General features: G+C 39.2%; 1 long non-coding RNA gene across 1 annotated transcript; it reads left to right on the top strand.

The window, feature by feature from the left end:
- Window positions 1-1,899: 1,899 nt before the first annotated feature.
- On the top strand, window positions 1,900-15,858 carry LOC131455253 (uncharacterized). The gene is made up of 3 exons (XR_009239783.1): window positions 1,900-2,058; window positions 11,697-11,797; window positions 14,721-15,858. It is a non-coding gene; the product is annotated as an uncharacterized LOC131455253 (long non-coding RNA).
- The last annotated feature ends 2,456 nt before the right edge of the window (window positions 15,859-18,314 follow it).

Consider the following 18,314-nt stretch of genomic DNA (forward strand, 5'->3'; position numbering starts at 1 on the left):
AGGTGATACTGGGGGGTGCAATGTATGCTGAGGAAACATACCTATAATAATAACCATTACAACAAACTGAAGTGTTAACAGCAGGGGTGTATCAGCAGATACACAGATTTTCACATGTCTGCAGGACTAAACCGAGGGAGCAGTTTGAATTAACTACATAATCCCCAAATAAAACTAAGCCCCATGAGGAGTTACAGATAAAATGACAGCAACACAAGGTCTGTTCCCTGCCTCTTCTGGATCTTTCAATACAATAACACAGAGTCACCCTCTTGTCACATAAACACATTTTATTTTATTTGTTATTCCAACACACGTTGTGGGATTGGGGATTTATTGTTTATATTAAACATATCCCTTATGATAAACAGTAGTAGTTATTCAAGGTCGGGCACAAGTTTTTTTTATCATTGGAAATGAAACATTATTAATTTAGTTTCTCTCTGTGTGCATTTAATTTGACTCTTGTTTTGATACTTGCACAAAAGCCCCTGTAAAATGAGGTCCTGCACAGTTCTCAGATCTTCCCATTTTGAGTCGTCAGGTTTACAGTATGCACTATTAAATACAGAAACATAAAAAGGAAAAAGGAAAAAATCATCTGTCCTCAGTGTAGTCATGTTTTAAGGTTTTGTCATCTGATAATAATCAGTTATCATAAAAGTGGCATATCTATATGTGGATTTCCACCAGTTTCCCCCCGCATTCATTTTTCATGCTTATATTGTCATGACCTAGAAGAGAGTGTGTATTCAGGGGGATGTTTCTGATCTCGTGTCCTGAGCTGTGGAATAATGTAAGAGCACTGGTGTGTTGCTGCTGCAGCTGGGGGAGCGTGTTGCCATAAAATATTAACGACTTGGAAGGCCAGCCACATGACAAGATGAATGTAATTGGCCCTCGCAGCTCTATCTGTGCATGTTAATGAGATGGGATGGTATTTAAATCAGTCGCGCCCCAGACACTGTGGCTGCAGTCGAGAAATCCACAAACAAAGACACAGTGCGAGAGCACGGATGCATTGAGATAGATAGAGGAAATGTCACCTTATTATTCGGGTGTCCTGACCTGCTACCAGCATTATTTTTGTTTTTGTTCATTTCAGCGAAACATTCTTTTCAGCTCAGCCTCTAAATTACTTTTTATTGACTTAAAATGAATGCTTAGACCTTTTTTCTTCCTTTTTTTTCCCCCAGAAGATCTGAAATGTGAAACTCGCAGACACGAGACGCCGAGGGCTAAGAGAACCTGTGGACAAAAGCCAGATATAGAGCTGGAAAAAAAGGTGTGCACCTGCACAGCACCTGTCCTACTGAGGCGCCGGGGTCGAGCCCTGGCTGTCATTAATGGTCTGGAACAAAGCTGTAGTTCCTCAAACAAAATGTGGCCACCTCAGGAGAAAACACTGCGCCGTAGTAATGCAAACAACAGCTTCAGTCTGCTCTCCCAGGGGCCAGGAAATGTAGCAGGTAGCAAGGGTATAACCTAAATTTTAGATGAAAAAGAGGGCCAGCCCATTTGCAGCAATGAAGCCCAGAGTAACTGAGGATGAGAGAGAGAAAGAGAGAGAGAGAGAGAGAGTGAGAGAGAGAGAGAGAGAGATAACCCTACTCTCAGATTTCCGGAAACCTGATTGAAAGTCAGCAGATGGGAAACTGTGTCACTTTGCTTGCATTATTCTGACAACATTTACCTTTTATGTGACGGCACCATGGTCATCCTCACTGGCACTTCATAAACCACATAGGCTTTGCTGCAGTCACATGACACTGGGTGGTGGACCAAGGTGTGATGTATCAAAGCCCCAGACCAAAAAACCCTGGCATGCTATATGTGTGTGCGCATGTGTGCATGTGTGTGTGTGTGTGTATGTGTGTTTTGGGGGAGGTGCAGGCAAGAGGACAGATGGTCTCCCTCATGGTGGCTGAAATAAAAGAGGGAATTAGAGGACTCCAAGGTGTACACTCTGACGGCAATTACAGCAAATAGATTGAAAGTGGACCTCCAGGCACCCAGGGAGGCGGCTCAGTGGGGGGGAGCGCCACCTCACTGCATCTGGTCTGTACACCCCGAAACCAATCAAGATAAAACCACACACAGCCTGTCTCTCCTTTAGCTGAGGTAGACCTTACTGACCATTAACATACTCCTGTATATCAGAATGAAAGTTAGAACATAAAAAATGGGGGATAAACTTCGTGTTCACTGCAGAGTTTGAAATGGATTTCTACTATTACCATTTTTCTTGGTTTGGATATATGGCTGAAGGATTTGCTAAACCAATTTCAGACTTCCCTGGGAGCTGTTTTGGTTATATATTCTGCTGCCTGCAGGAGTTTGAAAACAGTCAATTATTTTTGTCTTGCTTGCTTCCGCACATTGATTCTCAAACGATTTTCACTGCCCCTCCAAGTAAGGATATGCAGCAATTGAATTAAATAAGCCCACCCAATCAATATAAAATACATAAAACACATCCACACTTCTCTCTCATAGCCTGTGGAAACTGAGAATTCATTGCAGATGAAAGTGAAAACAAACTCAGAGATACTTTTATAGATCTGGGAAAGCTGTTATGAAGTTTACTGATAGCCATCAAATGTTTTGAATATAAAATATTTAATGCATTACAGCTGCAGAAATATTTTGTGCACATAATCAGGGGCTGTTGTCTGTCCTTTCTGAGGCTATTCACAAGAGTAGGGATCAGCGGATTCCATTAGCCTTGCCCTGTGGCTGTATGAATGAAATACCATTTAGAGGAAAAAGTGTCTCTAACCCCAAAAACCCCGCGTTCCCATCAATGCATAAATGATAAAGACGCAGTCTAATGAAACAAAAGCCTCCCTGCCAAAGTCTGCCATAAAAGTAACATTTGGGCGAGAAAGACCTTAAGCCATTAACCTCGGTAAAGTGTCTTCACTATTACTCCCACACTGTACACTCTGCGCTGCCAATGCAAATGAAATACACATAAGACAAGTGGAATAAAATAATAAAAACTTAAGTGATCCAACTGCATCGCTTTACACTTCATTTTGCAATTCATGGGCAAAATCCAGTGGTCGTGCGAAATCAACACTCAAGGTAATATTTATAATGAAAAATATGGAGATTTAATGTTGATCCTCACTGTAACAAACGTGCCTCATTTCATGACTAATGTCTGAAAAGGAGCAGGAGCACAGAAAATAGATTCTGTAGATGTTCCACTGTTGTTGCTACTCCGGTGTTTCACACTTTCGGACAACCATTAGCTTCATGCTTTCCCATGAAGATTTACACACCGGGCTTAAAACAAAACAAGAGCCCAGGTTTGTATTGTATACAATGTAAATAAGGCCGACTTTTGGCCTATGAGTTATAGCTTCCAGAACTGGCTGCTTTCCCTTGTTGCATAAATTCATGAACAGTAAATCACTGGCTTCTGAAAAAGGGGGGGAAAGGGAAAAAAGAAACCAATACATAAAAGATAATTAGGCAGTGAACATGTGTAACCAATCAATTATTTTACCGACATTATAAGAAGATGCAGCGAGGAATAAACTCCAAACAACACAAAATGAACACAACTGTCTAGGATTACGCTTTCTTACTGGGGTGAATTGTTGATGCTTGAGTGAAAAGAAACATATGCAAGAGTCGAAAAATGTGAGAACTGCTTACGGTAACGGTGCAGATGTGCAACACATTTCCATCTCAGAGCTCTCTGTGCTTCAAGCTCAGGCAGTAGAGCAACAGTTGAATGCAGAGGAAAAATTGAGCTCACTTAAAGTATGTGGGTATATGTTAGATAGTTTTTTTGGTGACTAATCGGGGACCAGACCATGGATAAGGACGTGAAGAATTCATGTTTTTTATGTAGCTTTAACCCCCACCCTGTCTCAGACCTAAATCTCACAAGTCAGTGGTCTGCACTGTAAATCTTGACCAAGTTAAAATACCTCATGTGAACAGTGCACCTTTGCTTAGAGAGCCTGGTGCTAAGAATAGCTAGTATTAGTATAGTATAATACTACAGCTAGTATTAACATATGATTTCCTTGATCACAAGTTAAATTTGTGCCATCTAGTGTCACATTGTGAAGACAACTCTGTAGATAAGGGTTGTGGCTTTGTCTCAGGATTATCAAATCAAATCAAATTAGACTTTATTGTCCCTACAGGGAAATTTATCTTGGACAATATTGCAGAAAAAAACACAGCATGGAAGAGACAACAAACAGCCAAATGTACAGAATATTAAAAAAGTATGTAAGATAATCCAGATATAATACCAGCTGTGATAAAAAAAAACAAAGCACTGTAAAAACAAACAGTAACCAAGAGTAAAGTCAACCTGTTTATGTTGTATGCATCAATACTCTTTGTATCGATGCATATCTAACAAATTGCATTATCGTTTACCAAACGTGTTTTTGGAATATAAGACACACCGTGGCAGCATTTGCAGCAGTTTCCTAACATGCGGAGAATGAATAGCATCAGACCCCGACTGAGTTTGACTCCTGTGTTTGTGTTGGAGCAAAGTCTGAGCATCAGAGTGAGAGAGTCAGTGAAACTCCGCTCGGCCACATGTGCCCATAAATCACGAGCAATACTTCCCCAAATGAATGTAAATCAGGGGAAATGTGAAATGTTTGAATGCAAGATAAGGAAAACTGAAAACACAAACATCGAAACCCACTGACCTAATTTCACGAGTCTAAGAAAATTAACCATTGTTTTTAACTGTAACTCAACAATATCTAATGAGGAAAGAGAGAAATCAGGCAAAGATGATTCAGTACAGTAATTCTGCATCCTCACTGCAGTTGCAACTGTGCATTTAATCTGGACCTTTTCTTTTCTTGTGTGTGTGTGTGTGTCTGCATGTGCACGTTGACTTCGACCTCATCACTGTTGTGAACAAACAGCAGCTGCAGGAAATATCAAACTCGTTCTGATAATGAGGATATTCTACCAAAAACATGCTTGTGTGACTCTATCAGGCTCCTTTATTTTCCACAAATTACATTAAATCTTAACTTTTGCCAGCCACAGCCGACTTAAGCTATTATTTTAATCTGAGCTATTTTAAGCGCAGAAAGCGAGAGAGTGTGATCTCAAAAAAATTTGAATCAAAACATATGAAAAAGAATAACAAAGAACCCATGATACCAATTTATGGTACAGCATTATGAAAAGAGAGGGGTTTATTTGTCCCCATACGTATCAGACACGTGTATCTAAATGCCGGCCGTGCTTTTGTGTGAAATGTAATAATCGTCATAAAATACATTTAATCAAATGAATGTAAATCTTATCGGATATTTGGAGTCTTTAAAGAACTACTCAATATCCTCCGCGAATGATTTTAATGGACTGAGTCATATTTCAGGTGGCCTGCTTTTCAGATTGTATCACTGCTCAACATTTGTCACCTGTCAAATTATTTCCCCCCACATGTCATGTTCATTTGTCAAAACTGCATTGTTCAAAGTTGCCTACTGCTTCGCGTCCAAGTAAATCAGATCTGGGGGGAATTTTTATTTGGATGTCATATTTATGGTAATGGCAGAATAATGAAATTGTGCCCAATTCTAAATGCCATGTATCTACGTCATTATGTGTTTAAATAAATATCTCAGCCATAAAGTGAGAATGAGCTCTCGAATGTTTCAGGGAAGACACATTTAATCAGACGCCAGAACACAGCACATACAGTCATTTTGCACATGCAGCTGCTGCAGCTTCGCTGAAAATGAGCCGTTTGCCAAAAAGGAAACAATTGCCGTCCTGTTTAATATGAAGGTGAAAAGGTGGGGGGGACGTGTTATGTTCAAAACTACCTGTTTTGTGCGATAGCGTTTAATCTCTTTGTGTTAATGAGAGGTGGACTTGGCCAGTGTCCAGATCGCCACAGCTGTCCTCCAGGTGGAGACGTGACGTACTGTTGCCTCTTACATAGGATTTCGGGGTGTGAATATTTCTGCGGGGTCTGATCAATGCCAGAGAAAACCATTTCTTATCATTCTTCCAACTACTTAGAGCCACGTCTGAATTACGGTTGGTGTATTCGATGCACATTTATTCTTCCCTCCTGACAGTTTTATGGAGCTCATTATCCGCTTTGTGGCCATGGCTGTGAATGGAGAACCTGTGGGGGTTTTATGTGTAGCCAGTAGCTCCTCTACTGACCACATTTAATGTTCTCTAAGAAGAAGAAGAAGAAGAAGAAGGAAGAAAGAGAGAGAGAGAGAGAGAGAGAGAGAGAGAGAGAGAGAGAAACGGGAGGGTCAAGGGGGTGCATCTGAACCCCTCTGACTGGGTTCTGCACGGTGACACACACACACAGAGTCTGGTTTCCTTGACTTCTGAGGACATTACATCGACTTACTTTCATTTCCTGGAGACTGTAACCTTAACCATAACTACTACTGGCCTAACCCTAGCGCTAACCTTAACCTAACCCTAACCTCATCCTAATCATACATCATGTCTTCACCTTAAAATTTCACAATTTATGTTATGGGGACTTGCTTTTTGTCCCCATAAGGAAGACTGTGTAAACAGATGTAGGTCCCCACAACATGAGTAATATCTGGAACACACACACACACACACACAGAGAATCCCAGTGTTGGATGTGTTGATGTGAGGATGAGGGAGCAGAACGACAGTGAGACCAGAGTTTTATTTACCTCAGGTGCAGCGCCGCATTATAATGGTGTTAATGAGGAGCAGATGTAGCTGAGTGAAGGGGGAGCAGGAGAGGAGGAGGAGGAGGAGGAGGAGGAGGAGGAGGGCTGGTGGCTCCAAGACTATGGCTGGACTGTCCAAGGGAAAGCCAACATGGAGGTCCACACTGGGGATTGACAAATCCCCCTCTCACCGCAACCAACACGCTCACGTTCCACGTGTTAATATCTACTGCCATGATTTACTCCACAGTGTGTCCATAGATCCTTCACAAGTCTTTAAAAGTCTTAGAATTTTAACAATAAACTAGATTGCTACATTTGTTTTGGATGATTGTTTGTGAAGCATGAGGCAAATGTGTTAAAAAAAATAAAAACTATAACAATCTTGTGGAGAATGAAGCTGTGATTGCAGAGAATACAGTTGTGATTGAGTCAGTCTGCTCGCCTTCACTTTAGTTCCATCATTTGCTTGTGTTTTCATCTGCTCTAATCCTTTTCAATCTCAATTTATTTTTATTTTGAAAAGAACTTGTGTATTTATGCTTGACAAGATGGTCACCCTGTGCATCGATTGCTGTGCTAAGAACCTGCTAAGGCCAAAGTGGCCTTGAAAAGGATCTTAAAAATCTTAAACGTGGTTTCTTTAAACCTGCACTACCGAACTCCTCTAACCCTGGAGTGTTGTTATGAGAAAAGACTCAAGTCAGAAATGCTGTAGCTTAATATTTGACATTACTGGGACTTTTGTATGTGGGGAAAGGAGATGGAGATTATTGATCCGGGCCACAAGTTTCCAAAAACTACCACAAACACAGAGACTATAGTTCTGTTGGAGTCATTTTCACATTAACAATCCTGGTTTTGTCAAAACTCACTACATATGACATGTGTATTAATCTGTATTGGTGAAAATAGTCCCTCGCAAATCCTCTACTTGGTCCTGATCCAGTAGCATTTAATAAAACTACATAATTTAGTGAAGTATCAACAATATATCGGAGACACATAATTGTAGTTTTATGTCTTATAGGTTTTTAAGTTTTACCTTTTAAGGATTGAATGTGCTGAATGTCACAGACATGGTAGGGGAACATTTTATTCTGCTCTTTGAATTTTTACATTCTAAAAAATGATATCCTTAAAACAAATATGCTGCACACTCACATTATTATTCAGAATGACTACTATATTCATACTAATATCTTGTACCTGTGCTTCAGTTATATTAGAGCTACATATCAAAAATGGCTAATAGATGTAAGACAGAGAGACATCACTCTGTCTCACTGAGTCAAAACACTGTGGCTAAAGAAAATTAAAACTCAAATTATATAATATTTCAGGCCATAAAATACATATTGTCACAATGCTGTGATGGAGCTGATTAAAGGATAATGCTGCAATATGCCATGACTTTATGTCTGTGTATATCAGAAGCTTATTCCTTTGGATCACAGGGGTTCAAATGCAAACAAGTGCCGAACTGTTCCTTCATAACAATAAACCTGTGGATGGAAGTTTAATTTGAAATTCAACAAGTGCATTATTTCCTCCTATTAAAAAAAACTTCAGGTGAAACCTAAAAAATACCTTGTTGTTTATCCCTTAAGAGTTCCTAGGGACATTTTCTGCCGCAAAGAACAAATTAGTCAGTTTTTTAAAGGAACTTTTTTTGTCGTTAAAAAAGAACATGTTTAAATATTTAAATTTGATAAACTAATGGACAAAGTGCATTGTTGGTTTTGTCTTGACATTATATAGACATGATTAAAAATGCACAGAATTTCCTGCCTTAACTTTTAAAACACATTTTTTTTTTATGATTATCATTTTTGGCCTGTTCATATGGCTCATAGATGTCAGGCTAGGACATCAATCTGCCATAATCAAACCATTAATGCAGCAAAACAAGGTCGACATAGAGTGAAAATCCACAACTCAAAGTCTACATTTGAGCACCTGAACACATCTTTTCACATATATATATATATATATATATATATATACTGTATATATATATATATATATATATATATATATATATATATATATAGATATATATATGATGTTGCTGTTTATCAGTCCCTCACTGCTTCTTGCCCTGAATCCCTGAGCAAAGAGAAATGAATCCCTCTGTTAGTGGCAGGCCCCTTTTCGCTGATGACAATGGAATGGCTGCAGCTTTGAGTTTGCCATTGTGACTTCCTCTCTGACTGAGCCACGGCAGTAATAAGCTCTATGAGCCCACTGTGTGTGCCAATGGTGGGCCATAACAGTCTTTATTCACCATGAAACCTCCACTGGGAGCATCTCGTGGTCCCCAGGACAACAATGCTGGCAGCCAAGCCCACAGTCGGCCGGCCTGTCTTTTACGTTTTTATGGGCTTGGCCTTCCCCCTGCTATTGAGGCAAATGTAGGCCATCAAACAAAACAATTTACGACCCCGGCTAAATTTGACCTTGGGCCTCCTGAAATGCCATTGCCTTTAGCAAATGTTGAAATCTTGTGAATGAAAGCATGTTTATATATGAAAACATAAACTGGTTTCTTTATTTTTCTGGCACCAGAAAAGGAGTATTTCACTCAGGAAAGATGGAGCACATGGGTTTTGTTCCAAGTTGCTGCACGTTTGATCCTGCTCGACAAGTTTAGGATCAAAGCCTCCAGATTAGTCTTAATAATGTTGTCCTTCATACCTGCAGCAGAGAGCAACTGTATTTTTACTGCCTGACCTCAACTATGTCTCTGCTATTAGGTTTTTTTTTTTTCTTCCTTTCTTTCTTTTTTCGTTACACAGTGACCTGGTTGACTTTTGCCTTCTGGTTTGTGAGCAGAGCTGCAGGGAATTCCTTATTTACTGCAGGGGTGTGCCTTCCCCGTCTTCATTCACCAGCACATGTTAGATTTCTGTCTCTCTCCCCGCTGCAACACTTCGGTTGTTTATAGTTTGGCTTGTTTATGGCTCATCCTTTCTGAGAAGTAGAAAAACCCCGAGCTGCTGATTGTGTTGCTCCAGATTTTTCAGATTTCCTTTCTCTGTACCGGCGTCGCGGTGGTTTGGTTTTTATCTGCCATAAAACAACCTTACACGCGATACTCACAATAAAGAAATTCAATTCCACTTGCAACATGAACATGAACGTGAAAATGAAAATAAATAAAACAACCTTCTAGTACAAAACAAAGCAAGACAGCGCACAGTGCTGTGTGTCTGGGCATGCAGGTGTTATCATAGCAGTATTACTCATAGCAACAAACTTCAAATTATTTGGGTAAATAATTCATGAAAGGAGCATGCGTGCATGTAAATGTGCAGCCATTTAAACTAGATTGTATTTTTCACTACAGGAAAACATCCTCGGCATAAATGCATACATTCTCTGGATTTTTTTACATTTGATGAAGGGAGTGACCAAGAAGCATGAATGATACAAGAGGAGGGGAGGGCTCTCCATCTCTGTGTGTTATATGGATTCTTCTCACGCAGATCCCTCTGAGACAAGGGGGTTCAGTAATCTGTATCCTTTAGTGAGAGAACCCCATGGAGATGCATTAAGGAGATAAATTGGTATCATCCCCAGTGTGACAGACTCCTCATCTGTCTCTGCTTGCCTCCATTGATCACAATTTATTTTATTTGTGTTGTTTCATTATTAGGCGGAAGAAAAGCACTGCATTAATAAAGCCCTGATTATAAAGTTAAACAGAAATGCTATACTGTTACACAGGAAGCTGGGGTTAAGGCACGTGGCTCCCGCATGCCTGCTCTTGTATCTTCTTACACGAGAAACTGGGATCAGAGGCGGCACCGATCATTCACCGTGGATCTAATTCATTTCTTAACGATTATGAGGCTCTCCTGGTCTGGGAAGACTTTTCTAAACAGATCACTGAAATTTGGCTTTTTCCGTGCAGTCCCATCATATCCATAAAAAAACAGACTGGGTAGGAATTTTCCTGACACATGGCCACAGAAAAGCTTTGCTCAGGTTTGCTGTTACACGCTCTGGTGCAAAGACAATATGCAAAATATGAAGGTAAAATAAGACTGTTTTCATGATCTGAGAGACAGATAAGTATAAGTAACAGTATGATATTTTAAAGGTTTTTTGTAACTGTTATTTGTTTTTAGTTGTTTGTTTTTTTCTTTTTTTACTAATGTGCTTTGGCCCTATCAAATAAGCAATCAAATTAACAAATACTAATGTAAATGAAAATAAATAAATATGAGCCTAGCATGAAATACATTCACGTACCCCACTCATATATGACCTATAGGTGAATGATGTATTAGTTGAGACATTTCAGTTTGGCATTTAATTATTCATTTTAGATAAAGATTGATCATTTTTCTCACAACACATAGGACCAAACAGCAATCCTCAAAATCAAAACCAGTATTAACTCTGTGGTAAAGGGTTAGGGTCTTGTCTTATAGTTTCTCTTATGAGTCACTAGGATTCACCGCAAACACACTCAAGCACGCAGCAACATGCTCTGTTTAACTGCCGGTCCTGGGTCACTGACCTTTAAAATAGCATCATGTTGTGGTCAATTCAAGTCAAGCAACTAATGCGTTACACAGAGAGGGTCGAAGTGAAGGAAAATTACTCCAGGGTTGAAATAAAACTGAAATGGTAAATGAAACTAATTTAGAGTTACAGCTGTAGGTTTATGATGACCTTAACCATGAGCGATAAAGACTGCAGCGATAGAAAGTCCTTTAGTCAAACTGGAACAGGGACTGGCAACACTTGTGTGGACTAACTGATTTAAGGACATAAACGGTCTGAGTTAAAAATTGGGAACTAAAAAAGATTGTAGATATAAGATGCTGATATAATTTAATATAGAATCAGGGCAGTGTATACATAGACATTTAAATTAAAATCAGAATTATGTACATGTGCTCTATGTACACTCATTTTCTTGCATGAGTCAGAACACAAAATAGTAGTTGTGGTGAAAATAAAATGGAATATTCATTGATTCTCTACTGTTTATCATTCAAGGTGCAGCAGGGCAGTAACAGGGAAGCAGGGTAAACCCAAGGACTGATGCAGGAACCTTTTTTCTTGTGAAACACCAGCACTAACCACGGTTCCACCATGAGGTTGAGTATATCATTTAACAGTATATAGATACTTTTATAATAAATATTGTAAATTAAAACAATTCAACATATATAATTATGCAATAAGTCCACAGAAACTACACACCAAGTCAAAGTCTATGCTAAAACTGTTGTTCATAGCATGAAAGGATAGTTTTTTTATGTTCATTTTGCTTGGTAATTAAAGTGACGCAATGTAGGATTTCTACCTTCTAATAATATCTCTAATATATTATTTTGATGGTCCATGAACTGATAACAGGGTGAACGTCACCTCTGTCAATCTGCATTGGCATTATGTAACTTCTGGTTTCTGGCCCATGTCACAAAAAGAACTACTGTGTTGTACTTTACGTCACACCTGGTTATGTGTTTGAGTTCACTGTGTGTCAGGTCATGTCATTGTCCTCGTCTCGCCCTCTCGTTCATCTACTTCATAAATCAAGTGATTGTTTCGCTGCACAAACTAAAGCACTATCTTTCTTTTTTCTTTTTTTTTGGGGGGGGGGGGTTACATTTCATTTACTAATATATTAAAAACATAAACTAATGACATCATATTTGTATAAAGATTTGTACATTAGAAGTCCTACTATCTCATCATATATGTTATGATAAATGATACCGTTTGCCAACTGTGGGGGAACCTGAGAGCAAACCCTACTTTGTGTTTCTTTAATTTGTGTTAACTGATTGATTAAGATTTCGCAAATTAAGGTCATGTATTTATTTGGTTATTTACATTGTTTACAGCTTCATCTGTAATTTAGATTGAATATAGAATAAGAAACCTTGACTTCACCTCTTCACTTTCCATACATCACGATTAATTCACGTCTCCTCACTTGTGTTCAGCGCCACAGAAAACAATGTGAAAATATTTTTCAGCATAGCTTTGGAAGACAATCGTGCCATTTTCATGTGAACCAAATAAAATAAAGGTTACATGCCCTGTGAGATTTAGCTGTGGCAGCGCGAGTGTGACAAAACCAGACTGGGTCAACGTGGATGCCCACATGTCATGTGCAACACTGGCCTCTTCCCGCAAGCGCTCCTGTTATACAGTTATACAGTTATTTTTATTCCAGCACCTGGTGTTGGTACTGACTTGCTCTGGCCTGAAAATTCTTTTCCCTCAGCACAATGATGGTGTGAGAGCAAGTGATCTTCCTCCACTGCAATTAAGATTCTGCCTTCATCTTCTCCTGGTACACAATTACTGCTCTGCTGCTGTTTGCTCTAATTGCTCTTTCTGCCAGGATTGGTGGGAAGCCAGTGATTGTGATGGCAAGGGGATTATCTCCTTTCCTTTACTCTGGCCCCTTAAAAAAAAATCATTTGTAAACTCCCGGGTGTAATTACTGAGCCTCATGATTAATTGTCTATTGAAATTAGTGCGGGTATAGCTTTCATTTTTACTGCAACGAATATTAATTAATGTTAACTCTCCCCTTTTCTTTTTTTTCTCCACACCTTTCTACAGCATATCTTTTGAATATTCATTGTGTGCTTGAAAAATGGGCCCAAGCCACTGGCTTGAGTCAACAAACTGACACTTGGCTATCACAGAAATACATATCTGGAATTAAAAGATGTGTTTTAGGCCATAAATAACATTTGCAGGAGGTCGGCTGGTGAAGAAAGCAAGCTCTTATTTAAATCACGTCTCCCCCGTTTGTCGAGAAGTGTCGGGGAATATGCAAAGCAGCGTCTCCGCTTTTGATTCCCTTTGTCGACGGAAGAATGGTCACATTTAATTCAGTTTTGTATTTATTTAACCCTTGTGGAAAATGACAAGTTGAATAAGTGCCATGTAATCACATTCAGCATATTGTCATACCATAATGTATAGAACACAATGTCACCTTGAATAAGGCATCCACCACTGGAATACATTTTGGTAATAATATGGAAATTTACACTAAGGTCTGAATCAGATTAACATTAGAATATCTCCATATTCTATCATGAAGAAAATACTTTCATTGGCCTGGGTGTAGCACACAGATATATACACATATACGTGCAGGTATTTAAAATCCTTTAGTAAAACTACATTCTTTTTTTGAGATGAATGTCATCATTTACTTATGATTTTTAGGTGCTTTACTCAACTTGAAAAATATAAAACCTATAACCTTGCTGATTTATATATCTGGTGACATTTGTAAACATTTGGACCCAAAATGTCTCTATGTTAATACATCAACATACTGTCACACATCAAGGATAAATGTATTTTCAATCACTGTTTCTTTGTCTTTATGATTGTATTCAATACAATGTTTAACCAAGACTATACTCCCACAGTCCAAAAACATGAATGTTAGTGATTTGACCATAGGTGTGAGTGTCAGCTTGGATTGGCTCCAGCTCCCTGTGACCCTCATGTGGAGGATAAAGCAATAGAAATTGAGTGATTGTTATTATTAAAGTGAGCCTCACTGTTGCAGTTGATGACATGCTTATTGAATCAGTGATTGAAAAATAATCCTCAACAAATGCACTATGAATTCTACGCAGGGCACCGGTAGCTCAGTGGTAGAGCGAGTCGTCTTTCAACTCGAAGATTGTGGGTTTGATTCCTGGCTCCGCTATAGTCTACATGCCCATGTGTTCTTGGGCAAGAACCCCATGTTGCTCCTGACGGCTGTTACAGCCGCATGTGAATGATTATGAAAGATAAGTGACAGAAAATGCACTTTATTTTTATTTAATGGCAAAACTGTGTAAAGCAGCTTTGAGTGGTCACCAAGACTAGAAAAGTGGCAAAAAAACAGATAAATATTGCTTTTAATTTGACTTTAGTCAAATTTGTTGACAGTATAAGAAAAAATAAAGAATAAAACCAAAGTTATTTGGCCATTTCAGTAAAGTTTAACAGTGTGACGTATTTGTGTCTGTCTATACTTTGTCTTTCCAGGTACGGCCCCCTCTCTTTGTCTGTGTCTGTGTGTGCGCTAAGAAATTCAGTCGACCTTCATCTTGCCTTACTCAGCCCACGTTCAGATAAAGGGATCAGATCAAACTAATGTCTTCACCCCTCAGTGTCTCTGAACGGCCACTGAATAAAATTGCAGCTGCTGTGAAACGACTGTGACATAACTTGATCCACGCAGTGACAGCGCACACCACCGCTTGCTCCCTGTAATATATCAGTGCCAGGAAACAGTGGATGTGGAGACGCGCTGATTCAATCAGGGGCCACAGAGGCTCTGGGGAGAGTTCATCTATACCAAACCAGCAGCAAACGCTCAAGAATCCCTTTAACTGTATTGGCTGTAACAACGTTTAAGGACTTTGAGGTTATTCATTCAACTTCTTCCCGACTAAGTACACAACAGAGGAAATGCAAAAAGCGTCTGATGTTGTCAAATGTTGCATGGAGCACAAACCAAACCGCAGAAATGTTGCCGTTAACGGACCCTTCGCACGGCAGCCATTTTGACAGGTCACCGTAGGATAACGACAGGTGTAAACAATCAAATGTGCGATGGCTGCATCCCATTTAGTTTCCTAAAAAATCGTGAATGTGGTCAGTAACACCTGTGCGCTTCCTGTTCGAAACATGTCAAAATGGCTGCCGCGAGAGAGGCTCCCATTTGAAGCACTTTAGCTGTCGCACAATTAGTGAACACACATAACTGCCAATTAGGTCATTTCTCAGTGGCTTCCGTGCGTCGTACATTTGTGCGCATAAATTTAAGTGGTGTGCATAATTTTAAATGAAGCACATAAAAGTTGTTTTGATTATCACAGACACATGGCTTCAAGCAGTGCAGACATTACCTTACCGGTTTTAAAATCCAAATTTGATTTACAAATAAGGAGTGTACAATTTATTTTGTGTGAGCATAAACAATAAAGTGTTTACGGCCATCGCGCCATGGTTGTTTTTTGTTTTTTTGTTTTTTTTGCTTGATGTCTTTATGAGTCACCAACTGTTACTCATCTCAATATACAGAGACATATTGTTCTCCGCAGATAAATGACCAATAACTTTGACAAATGACAGTAAGATTGCTTTGAAGAGAGATAATAGAAATCAGATTTTCAGATTTGACAGGTCATGTTATGGGGTGCGGCATTTTTAATATGACGATTACATTAAAATCCAATAAAAATGTGTCACTGTAAGGTTGTCAAAGTTTTTTTTTTTTTTTCTTCTTTTTTTTTTTTTATGTAGCTGCTACCCTGGGAACCATGAAACTATTTAAAGTCTTTGCTTCATCACTGACTCTAAAAATGTAATGATAATAGTTCCAATCCACCCTGAATACAAACATGGTTTTTCCTAATGAAATGACTATCTTCTACTTGAAGTCATATTTTTGTCTAAAGACGTATTTGTCTAATGACAATCTTTTCACGTCGCTACAGTTAATAAACCCCTGCTTTACCCAGTGTACAGGACTTGGACACGTTAAATATTTAGGAGGAAATGAAAGTCTTTGACAAGTGACTGGCAGGAGTGAGTGAGTGAGGAAACTTATCCCGACACCTACTTACAGATACAGGGATGCTAGTGAAAGGTGCACCCTGCAATGTGATTTGCAGCCAATCAAACATGTGAGGCAACTCAACTGCGCTGCTCAGTTCGCTTGAGTTTATCCAAAGAAAAGAGATAAAGTGTCACAGATGAACTAATCTGTAAAGTCTAAACCCACCCAACCTTTAAAAAGTAATTTATTCAACTATAACATTTTATTGTTAATTATAAATTAAAATATTTAAGTAAGTGTGGCTGTAGAAGTTCTGTTTTTCTTTTTATTATTAAATTGTTTATTATTATTACAGTTGGGGATCTTCAAAAATATGGTCATGAACAATTCTGATTTCCAAACATTTTACAGTAATTCTCTTTATCCAGCTATTACCTGGATATTGATTTGGAAATTGCATTGTATTAACATTATCTCCTAATTGTCACATTGTTACCATTGTTTTGCCAAGCTTAGAATTTGCATTATAAATAAGTATTACCATAATACTAACTCCATATTTAGATATTATAACCCATATTATTACCATGTTGTTACTTTAATGTAATAGCTACGTTGCTACGTCATTACTCTGTTCCTTAAAATCCTAATTTGTGACATGAAATAGTCTCTGTAGGAACAATAGCTGCTGGAAACAAAGAAAGAAGTGATGCAAGTGTTAGAGCTCTCCCTTTTCAAAAAAAAAAAAAAAAAAAAAGCTGTATGACTCCATCCTATCACTTGCACCACTGTGACCCTGATCCTCTCCGGGTTTCCACAGCTCCAAAGTAGCCTGCGTTGCCATAGTTACCTTCTCCTGGCTACTTTGTAAGGTCACCAGGTCTGGTGAGCTCTTCCCTCTGAGAACAGGCACTAAGAACTAATGCCCTGCAGGTTCAGGCTGTAATGTAAATAGTCTCCACTGACAGTCTCCTACTGTACAAATACTCAATTACATTTGCTTAAAGGAAATGATTTGTTGCAATGGCGAGCACTCGACTTGTGTGACATCAGCGTTGCCGGAGCAACAGCCGCTGATTGCACAGGCTGGAATTAGGTATTGATCAGAGGAGGGGGTCCGGCGCCAGTGAGGGACTGGAAGCGATTCGCCACTACGATTTACAGAGGATGGGGGCGGGGGGTGAACCTGCACACTTCGCCCCAGCTCAGAGAGCTGAAAACCCCTCAGGAACCAATTTACACACAGCTACAGTGCAATATCTGCAGGAGTCAATAATGGAAATGTGATGCCCCCTCTGCCATCAATGTGACCGCTCCTCTCCCTCTTGTTAGAGCACCTTGAAAGTTCTAGGCCAATCCATAGACACAATGGATTTCCAATGATGTAGGGATATTTTGACTTTGGTATTCTCCGTGTAATTACACCTCTATGTAAGGTAACAGCCTCACACTGGACCTGTCTGTGCATAGTCCTCTTAAAATAAATCTCACCTTAATTTAATTTAGTCATCATCTCATCACACTCATCCTGCCCTTACACTATTTCACATTGTTTACTCTTTCGGCCCATTTATTAGTCAGTAGGCAGTGTTTATCACTCGGCTCCTGCTGACACACATGTGATTTAAAACGCCTCACAAATAGCATCTTCACATAATGAATTAAGAGCATTCGTTGCACATCGGTGTGGGTCTTACATCACTGCAGTCTGTTGCTTTGCACTCAGTGTGTTTATGTCCATACTTTGAGTGAACAAAAGAAAAAATGTGGATCCTGTGAGGCTTGAACTTCCAGAGAGTGCTTTTGAAAGGAATATTCAGGGTGTTAAATTGTCCTCAAGCTGTAAATGTCCAAACAATTTATGTACACATTTTTGACACAGGAGCATCTTGATGATCTTGTAGTTATCCTTGGTGAGTTTCGAGGGGAAGTGAGTCAAATTGAAACGAAATAATCTGGTGTGAAATAAACAGAGAAGGAAATATTCCCAACAAACAAGTGATTTAAATCCTGGTGACCCTTCATTGAGATTTCTCTGTGGGGGGGAAAAAAAAGAATAGCAACGACCTCAAACT

Source organism: Solea solea, chromosome 2, assembly GCF_958295425.1.
Source record: "Solea solea chromosome 2, fSolSol10.1, whole genome shotgun sequence".
Lineage (NCBI taxonomy): Eukaryota > Metazoa > Chordata > Actinopteri > Pleuronectiformes > Soleidae > Solea > Solea solea.